Raw genomic sequence first — 10,208 nt, forward strand, 5'->3', positions numbered from 1 at the left:
TTGATATAATGACTAAAAATATGTTAAAATTTAAGTGAAAAAGTCGCGGACCGAAATCGCTTTGACTTTGTTTCAAAATTCACATTGCACCGGTTTCTGTATATTTCACAAGAATTGGCCTCACTGGCCAGTGTGTTTTCATGGGAAGATGTACAACCCGAGCAGTGTTATGTGCACAAGTTTGGGTTATGAAGCATTCATGAGACTAGCATGGAAGCATTCAGTCCATGGGTTGAGAAAAACCAAACCAGAAGAAAAGCGAGCAACATAACGTCTGCTGTTTTTTCTTCTCAGAAGAAGGTGACGGTTGGATTTGGTCGAACATTTGTGACAACAGAAATGTTGACAGTCTTCTGGCAAACCCCAAAATAACGGAGTTTAGTTTCACCACTTGGAAACGAATTCTTAGAACTATCTTCGCCATGAAAAACGGTGGGAGAACTCTCAGCCGTTGGATGTCTGTTATGTGGAATAGTTGAAAACGTCTTGCTTGCCTGCTGCCGTTGCTGCTCAGAGAAGGAAATGGGTCGTTGCATCTCTTGCTATCCAACAACATGATTCCCTGGTGTTTTGCATACGACAGATTTAACTATGCACGATACGCCTGACCAGCGTTATTTATGCTGAGATCGACCAATCTGGCAGCGCATTCATCCAGCTGTTGTACCAGGCTTTCTTAAGTGTTTGCTCGCTCTGTCAAACTATCCTGTCACAATACATTTGGGATGCATCCCGTTAACCAAACGACTTGAAGTCACTGTGAACAAGGACACACAGACTCCAGGTAGGGCACAAACAAGGTTTTAGTCTGAAATCAGGAAGCAGGTCAAAGTGCTATGTACATTACTTGCAGAACACAGGAGGGCCTTCTTGTCAGATGCAGGGAAATGGGTACATTTGAAGATGGATCAAATGTTCCACATGCTGACCTGCCCACGAAGACGCGTTTGAGGAAAAGAGGAGGAATGCTGTTTCGAACATCGTACATCTGTGTGAGAGCTGGGTTAAATTCCATTGAAGAAGCCACGAACTTATCAGTTATGCGACAGCAAAAAAAGCCCGCGTGCAAAGATATCTGCTCAGATTTGAAGAATGCCAGAGCATGGAGTTCAATGCTACACTCGATTCAAAGCTAGAGAGCTCGAGACGGACGCCACCAAGCGCAAACGCTTTCATTTGATCCCATGAAAAATGAACACAAACTGAAGACCTTCAGCAATTTATGCCAAGCAAGAAAAAAGTGCAGATATAGTGGCAGATCCGTGATTACTTCAAGGTGACAGCGAGCATTGTTTGGTCGCATCATTGTGATGCACTCAGGCGACGAAATCTGCAAATGGCTGATGTACCATCACCATCCTTTGGTCTATACCATGGGCACTGGCAACCCCCAGAAGTCTTCCTGTAAAACCAACAAAGGCTGCTCTTGCTAATTATCTCACAAAAGAATGCCCCAGCTGACAAAACTCCTACGATTCTGCAACCATAATAGATAGGAATGCAGCATGATCCAGATAGGGTGAAAAGGGGATCAAGTCACTTTGAGGAAAGTTGCCGCAGTTTGTTTGTCCATGGCACTGAATGATGGCAGCACTATACAGGATCCGACATCGTCCTTCAACACCGTACAAAGATACATCCATCAACAGAATGTGAAGGCTCGCAGAGAAGAGGGAACCATTGCCTGAAAGCTCAGAACATCACAGCATCGCAAGATTGTAAGGCGCAATGCGAGAAGCCTTCTTGCCCATGTGGAAGAAAGTCTAGCCGGTCATTTTCAATTCTGTGAGCGAATGCGGAGAAACCAGATACACCAAGCATCTGAATGGAAAGGGTCTTATTTGTAAACAACGAAACAAGTGTTACAAAATCACCACGGAAGGACCTAGGAGGTGCTTTGAGCTTCAAAGTACAACGAGGAAGGCAGATGTCGACTCTTGACTTCACGGCTTCTCATGCTGCACAGACTGTATATCCAGCAGTTGTAATCAGCTGCCGATGACACGACGTATGTCAGTCATGGGCGTTGGCGTTTCATACTCAAATTCAATCACCATTGTCGCAGAAATGTGGCACCAAAGAGTCGCGAACAAGTCATTGACATTACCAAAATTTGCAGCTTCAGGTGGGCGCAGAGTGTTTGTCCATATGGGAGCTTTATAGGGATGCATGCTTACACAGGTTGCAAACAGTCAGCCACATTTGGCAGGCAAAGCCAAACTAGGAGCGCTTAAAATGCTTAGGTCTAAGCAAAGAGGTCTAAGAAACGTTCGCCGACGTTGGGACAGAGAATTGGAAATGTGGGCGGATGACGCTATGCGATAGAACTGGAGAATATCACATGCTCCATATGCATCCAGGTCTGGTACAAAGGAAACTTAGATTTTATAGCCTTCGATAACCGATCATTATTCTGTGCGAAAGAAGGGGGAGATTAGAGCACCAATTGCCCTCCATGCATGATGCTTCCGAAAACACGTACAGCGGCGGGAGCCAAGTTACGGCAGGCAGCAAGTTTAGAACAAAAGCTATCAAGAGGCGACACATGAGCGCCCAGGCCCAGTTGAAAAGGAGATGGAAATGGATGATCAGATGAAACCAACTCTGGCTTGTGGACTGAATGAGTGGACAGCCAAGCCACCTCAGGCTGCTCTGGGATTTGTTGGCCTGTAATTGTTTCCAGAGCCTGCAAGCTTACAGAGATTGTGTCTGCATTGCCAGTGGACTTGAAAATGTATCGAGACATGTGTAAAAGCTTGCTGTCTGCCGACAATCAAGCCATTGGTCTGACGGGATCAGACACGACAGCCTCGACGAAGATGATTCATACGACGAGGAAGCAGAGAATACGGATTCTGAGCAAAAAATGCTGCGCATCTAGAAAGGACACTTTCGTGATGTTTTTTCAGACGTAACATTAATTAGTAATGGTTTAAATTTCAATGCTGTTAAATCTGTGTCAATTGTGTATTAAAAACTATAACATGAAAGCGTTGTGGAAATTTGAACATGTAGTATTAATCAAGCGTGTTACAAGGCTGTAATAATGCGTAAGTCAAGGGTGTTATCGGTGACATTTAAGATTAACATAATTATGATCAAAGACCTAGTGTGGAGCAATTTGCATTAGTATTGTGAAAATCATAATGTATCTGATGTTAGCATATCTAGCCATTAGGCGCTAATAGCAAAAATAAACTAAAGCCTCTAAAATCTAATGTTTTGTTCCAAATATCAAAATTAGGGTATTGTTGAACTTTGCCAAGATATGTGGCGCACATGACAACCACGCCATATTACAAAGTACAATGATATATTCCAATGCGAAGTGGGTCCTTGTGAAGTTTTTGATGGTAAAGTATGTTATCTCTGGGAGGTTTTATTTCGGTGAATATTTGACATGAAACGTGCAATGTGAAATTTTGAAGTCAAACCGATTTCTGGCCACTTTTTCAGTAAAATAGTTAACATATTTTTAGTCATTATTAGTGATGGGAATCGCTGGAATTTCATAATCGATTATTGGTTTCCTTAACCGATCGATAATCGATTATAATCGGATAATCGTTAATAATAGCATAGATTTAATTTAATCTTACTTTGTATATACAATTATACATAGCTTCAATATTTATCATTTTTATGACCAGATGTATTAACTCTGTGAAGGTTGCTGTATGGTATATCAATGTCTGTTCCTATACAGTATTTAATCAATTTAAAAAGAAATGGTTTAAATGCCTTATTAAAACATTAAAAGTTTTAAACAAACATGATCAAGACTTGTTCTTTATTATAGTAAGGTAAGTTGTTTGTGTTCTAATAGTGTAGGCTGTGTAGCGCGAGTTAATGTCCTGCCAATGGAATATCCTCTCCAACACAATGTAACAAACAATACGGGCGGAGGAGTAGAATCTCATCTACGGATAACATGCTGTGGGGACAGTGTCAAACCAAAACAAAAGACACTGTCCAATTTGTCCATGTCTATAAACTTGTACACTAGTACGCTCTGCAATCAAAGAGGACCTATTTAACAGTACGTTATTCATGAAGGTGTCTCGTGGACTACAACACTGATGCACTTCTACTTCTTTTACCACTTTTTTTTTTTGGTATTTTTGATAATCGATTATTTGTTTTCATAATCGATTATCGAATTTGAGACTATAATCGATCGATTTTCGATTATAATCGGATCATCGAACATCATAGTCATTATATCAGAAAATGTTTGCACAAAATAACCCCACAAATGTTTGATATTGCTATACTATTATTAGTTGGCATCCAGTAGGCAAATTATTGGCATATGTAGTCCTTAACAAAATATTTATTTCAATTTTACCCAAAATATTTAATTAAATATTATTTTAATACACAAATAAAATTATTATAAAAATATAAATAAGAGTATATAAATATATTAAAAAATTTAGATTACTTTATAATATATAATTTAATAATATATAAATATAATAAAATTTATTAAAAATAATATGTAAATAATTATATAATTAAAAAAATAAAAAATATTAGAAATTTATTAAAAAATAAAATAATATATATTTTAATAAAAATAATAAAAATTTAATAATATAATAAAAAGTTAATTTTAAGTATAATCATAATTAAGTTAACTAAATATAATATTAAATATATATATATAAAATAAATTATATCTAAAATTTAATTTAATACAAAAAAAAATGAATTGAATTTTATTATAATAAAATATATAATACTTCTAATTAAAAGAAGTAAAGAAGATAAATAATAAAATAAAAATAAATAGGATAAATAAACTAGATAAAAAAAAAATATATTACATATAATTTGTTTTATTAAAAATAAAAATTTATAATTATATATTAAAATAAGAATAATTAATAAAATTAATAAAATAATATTCAGTTATAAATAGTGTCAAAAAACTAAAAAATGATAATATAAATAATTTATAAATAAATAATAAAAGATAAAGAAAAATAAAGATAAAAATAAGATTAATTATTATACCAAATATAATTTAATTTCAAAAAATCATGCTATTTTGTCTTATAATAATTTATAATTGGATCCTTAATGATTAAAATTAAAAAAAATGAATATAAAACTGTTTATATAAAATTATTCCAAAAGTATATTAATATCAATAATAAAATAGATAAAAAAGTAATTTATGTACATTATATTATCAGGAAAATGAAATATATAAAATATAAATCAAAATTTTGTATCTAACTACATCGATATAAAAATCTTATAGAATCTGGAATACATTTCCTACACTCTCAATAATTATTAAACATTAATATAATAATAAATAAATATAATATACTATAAATAAAACCATAATAAATCAAACTAATATTAAAATAATATTTTCAACTATAAAACAAATAATATATAATATATTATATAAAATAAAATATCAAATATAAAATTTTCATCTATGTAAATTATAAGATTTAATATTAGAATTAAACTTATAATTAAATTATTATAAAATGAAATCAATTATTAAAAAATTAAAATTAATATTATTTTTAATCTCTATAAAAAATAATTCTAAATAATTATAGAATATAAATAAAATAAAAAAATATATATAATCAATAAATATTATAATATCAATATACATTGTAAAAAAAATAAATTAAATTGTGTAAAAAAAAATAATAATTAATTAAAATGATCTAAAAAATAAAATTTCAAATTAAATGATATAATATAAAGTTAATAAAGAATAAACAGGTCTTACCCTATGGTAATTAACCCATCCCAATTCTACACTACTGTTCAATACTTAAAATTAAAAGATATTTATATACATTTTAAGTTACGTTTAAAGTAAAAGAAATTTGGATATAAATCAAATCTAAAAATTAAAATAAAAAAGTTGACTAAGATAGATAAAAAGTTAAAATTAATAAAAGGAATGTTGTATAATAGTATAAATAAAATATGGAAAAAACGAAATATAAAAAAAAAAGCAAGTATTAAGACTTATTAAAGAAAAAAATAATATTAATATATAAACTAGAACTTGTTATTTAAAAACCGAATAAAATAATATTGATCATAAGTTATCACATATTTTGCCAAAGCCGAAGAATTAAGGTGTCGTATAATACTATTTTGGATTGAAACACAGAGACGGCCGAGATGTTATACACTGCTATCACATTTTTTCATATTCTAGGGATATATATCTGTGCTAAAAATCACAATGAGCCTTACTCCATATCTGTAAATGGTTACCGACCGGTCAATTTGTGGGGGTCTGCGCTCATAGCCTATGAGGAGTTTGTAAAAAAAAATATAGCAGCCAGCCTTGGCTTAACCTGTGTAAGAGAACCGAACGCCATCGGTTAGGGAAATTAACACGAACGGTTTTTGGGTTAACCCGGGTTAATATCAAGGTGGATTGCCCAGTGACAAGCTGAAAAAAAGGAATAGCAATTGCCCAATCTTATTATTAATGAAATCTAAAGAATGAGCCAAAACACACGCAGGTCATCGACAGCTCATCGCTTCATTACTGGCTTGAAGATTAATTTTTTGATTTTTGAAGATTTTTTGTCTGCCATATGACATTCGTGGCGGATACTTCCCAATGTGAGCCGCGCCTTAGGCTACGGCGATGTTACTTCGGCCGCGCCTCACCACTGCGGTAACGCAAGAATACCACGTGAGCTTGCCAATCGAAGTATTTTGGCGGCTTGCGCCGTAGTAGGCCAAGGTTAACTTGGGGAAGCAAATTCGAACGCAACTAGTACATTAACAAGACCCCTTCCCTTTGCTGGTTAAGTTTATAGGGCAGTGCATATGTTTACACCCCTGTATTACGGAAGAGTATATCCACTCCGCCCTATGTTACCGACACACATTTGATTGGCTAGTATATTTATGAGATCATTATCAACATTACCTTCGGGATCCATAATGTTTAGCTATCTAGAAAACTTTTAGGTCAAATGCCCAATTTATTTCTACACATTTGTAGCCCCGTTGATCATAGAAGCTATTTTCCGTGAACCACGCTTTCCATACGACAACTTATTGAACACATCCATAACATACTAACATACATATTATATACACATTAGTGTTGTCAACGTCGGTTGTAATCTGCGTTAATCTGCATCATCCGGTGGACCCAAGCTAGAAAATATAGAATAACATACAATAGTAGAAACCCTATAATAACATAAATAGTTTAATAAAACATAATAATAACATAAATTATATATTTGCCGTTGGCGTTGGCGTTGCTCTTGCCTATTAGGCCAATTGCTATTAGCCGTTATTTGCTATTGCCATTGCCGTTGCCGTTGGCGTAGCCTCTAGAACTATAAATACACTATACAGTATACGATTAGCCCCTTCAGATATAGTTCTAGAGCTACTATTCGCATTGCCAGAATTTTACCCTTTAAGTGTCCCTTAGTTAATAATTACTAATAAGCTACCATTAGTCAATTAGTTAATATAGTGCTAAAAGTCCCTGCTGCCCATGCTAAAAATATGCAAGGATCTCACGAAATTTGCATTTACGAATACTAACTTACTAGTGTAAAGGGTGTCCAGTAATCTCTTACAATGCAAAATGTAACCCTTTACAAAAAATAATTACTACTAGGAGATTTTCTTTTGCAATTTCGATAAATTTAATTGTTAATCTATACCTGATGTCATCTAGTGACAAAGCTCAAACATCTTTATCCAGGTCTGACAAAAGACAACTAGATCTGTTGTCAAAACTGGTTGCTAACAGTTACACTAAAAACAGGTTAAATAAATGCCACCTTTCATTAAAATTAATGTAGTATTATATTGTTTACTCATACCATTCACGTGCTCGAAATAAGCGTTGTCCGCGTTGTCCGAGACAACCAGAATATTTGCGCCGGACAACCTAAACCAGTCTGAGTCATTGTCCGGTGGACAACCCAAAAAAAAGTTGACGGAAAAATGCACTTTATTTATATTTTTCTGACTGCGAATTTGAATTTCTTTCGGCTGTTGATCGGCCTGCATTGCGTCCCATAGCGCTAGTCCTAACCAACCTAACCCTCATAGCCTTAAACCCTAACACTAACTCTAAACCGACTCGCTATCTTATATACGCTGTGTTATAGTACCCAGTTAATATATGGTGTATAACATTTTGCTTTCAATATTTTGATCTCTAACTGACAATCACATCCCAACCAACTGGTGTATGGCTAGCTGGCACAATAATGTTCATTTTCATACTTCAAATTCGAGTGTTTTCTAGCTCATCAAGAAAATCTTAATCGTGAATTAAATCCTGAATAAATAAAAAAATGATGGGACCAGCTGCCTATCTTCAAGACTACTGGATATTCATATTATTGTATAAGAATATTTGGAACCAGCGCAGATACTAGCAAGTTCCAAAAAAAATTTGGGTGCAACATACCGCCTTATTTTTACCCCCCCCTCCTTGGAATTGGCCTAGACCCGCCACTGAAGCGATATACATTATCTGGATTATATTATATCAATGAAGCAATAGAATGTTCGCGCTTTCTCGCATTCGGCGGGGGTGGCTTCCCAAAACCAAATGATGCAGAGCTAGATAGAGGAAGCCGTTGGTGGAGAGGAGGCGGGAGGAGCCCTTATTTAAAATCATTAAGCTCATCCCACTATTTGCGACAGTTTGTTTTTTGGCCCCCCTTGGGTTTAAAAAACTGGTATAAATTATTTATTTTTAGTTTATTAAACAGAGAATTAAATTTGAGTTTTTAAAAAGTCCAGATTTCTGGTATCCCGATTTTTGGACTTCTACTGTACACATTTCGATTGAATATGAATGTTTGTCTTGAACCTTTGAAGAAATTTATTCAGTCATGATACATTTCAGTTCGCCGTAGGTGCCGCAAACGAAAGCACTCTGATACAGGAGGTGAGGACAAGCATTTCTCAGAATACCATGTGCATATATGCTCTGAGAACAATTTCCCAACAGCAGCAGGATTGGCATCCTCGGCTGCAGGTTACGCATGCCTCGGTATGTTTATTATATTTAGGTGCTGTTACTTGTATTATTGTAAGGTGGACTATGTGTGTAAAAATTATGTTGCTATGCAGATGAGAATTATAAGAATAATTGATTGAAGCTAGTGTATTCTTTATAACTAAATCAGTAATTCATCTCTCTTGCAAGTCACAGGTTAAAACAGATCAGATATTTGTTCAGTAGCTATACTATTTAGCACTATAACTAATTGATATCATACTCATGTCCTTTAACAGCATGTATTATATTTTCATCATAGTATCAGGAGTAGATAATAGAGATATCTATTATCTACTCCTGATAGTATCATTAATCTGTACTTTGTAAATGAACAGTAAAATATTGTAAGAGATGTCAAATATTGTATTTTGTCACACATTTTTCTTTCAGTATACACACTTGCTCAGCTATTCAATGTAGAAGGTGATATTTCTGCAATAGCTAGGTGAGGCTGTGTTAAAATTTGAAATCTTATATCTAGCTTAGAACGTCCTTGTTAAGTAACATGTGTAATAATACTATAGTGTGTAGCTCCCCTTACAAGTGCCTGAACATTATAATTTATTGCAGGTCTCAAACTTCACCATGGTACTGACAGCAAATGTAGTGGTTGCCATCCTTAACATTGTGCTCCTAAAAATGTGATATTATCAAGAGCCAGTAATACATGTATTATTAGCATAATGTATTATTAGCTCATGATAATAATTATTGTGCATGGTCGTAAACTGCCGTAGCTACCCTACCTGGTATGGCTTCACCATGTAGCATACATGTGTATTTTGCTTTATGCTGCATGGAAACTTTCGAAAAAATTTGTTTCCTTGATAACCCTTCTTTGGGGGAAATGTTTGCCTTGGCTATTCGTCAAACTTTCCGTGGTGCCTTAACATTTCTGATTAAGCAGAAGGCAACACTTGCCTTGCCCTAGTGAAATTAACATTCAACTCGTTAGCGAATGTTTAACTCACCTACCATGTGTGTATGCATACTTTCCAGACAAGGATCTGGAAGTGCCTGTCGGAGTGTTATGGGAGGCTTTGTTCGTTGGTTAATGGGCAGCAATGAGGATGGTAGTGACTCCATAGCAGAGCAGGTTGTGTCCGAGACACATTGGCCAGAGCTGCGGGTTCTAGTTTGTGTGGTATGTATGATGTGT

General features: G+C 34.6%; 1 protein-coding gene across 1 annotated transcript in view; it reads right to left on the bottom strand.

The window, feature by feature from the left end:
• LOC106811303 (methyltransferase-like protein 17, mitochondrial) overlaps window positions 1–10,208 on the bottom strand; it is a gene marked incomplete in the record, with an annotated part of 35,704 nt that overhangs the window by 17,011 nt on the left and 8,485 nt on the right.

Source organism: Priapulus caudatus, unplaced genomic scaffold (assembly GCF_000485595.1).
Source record: "Priapulus caudatus unplaced genomic scaffold, Priapulus_caudatus-5.0.1 Scaffold526, whole genome shotgun sequence".
Lineage (NCBI taxonomy): Eukaryota > Metazoa > Priapulida > Priapulimorpha > Priapulimorphida > Priapulidae > Priapulus > Priapulus caudatus.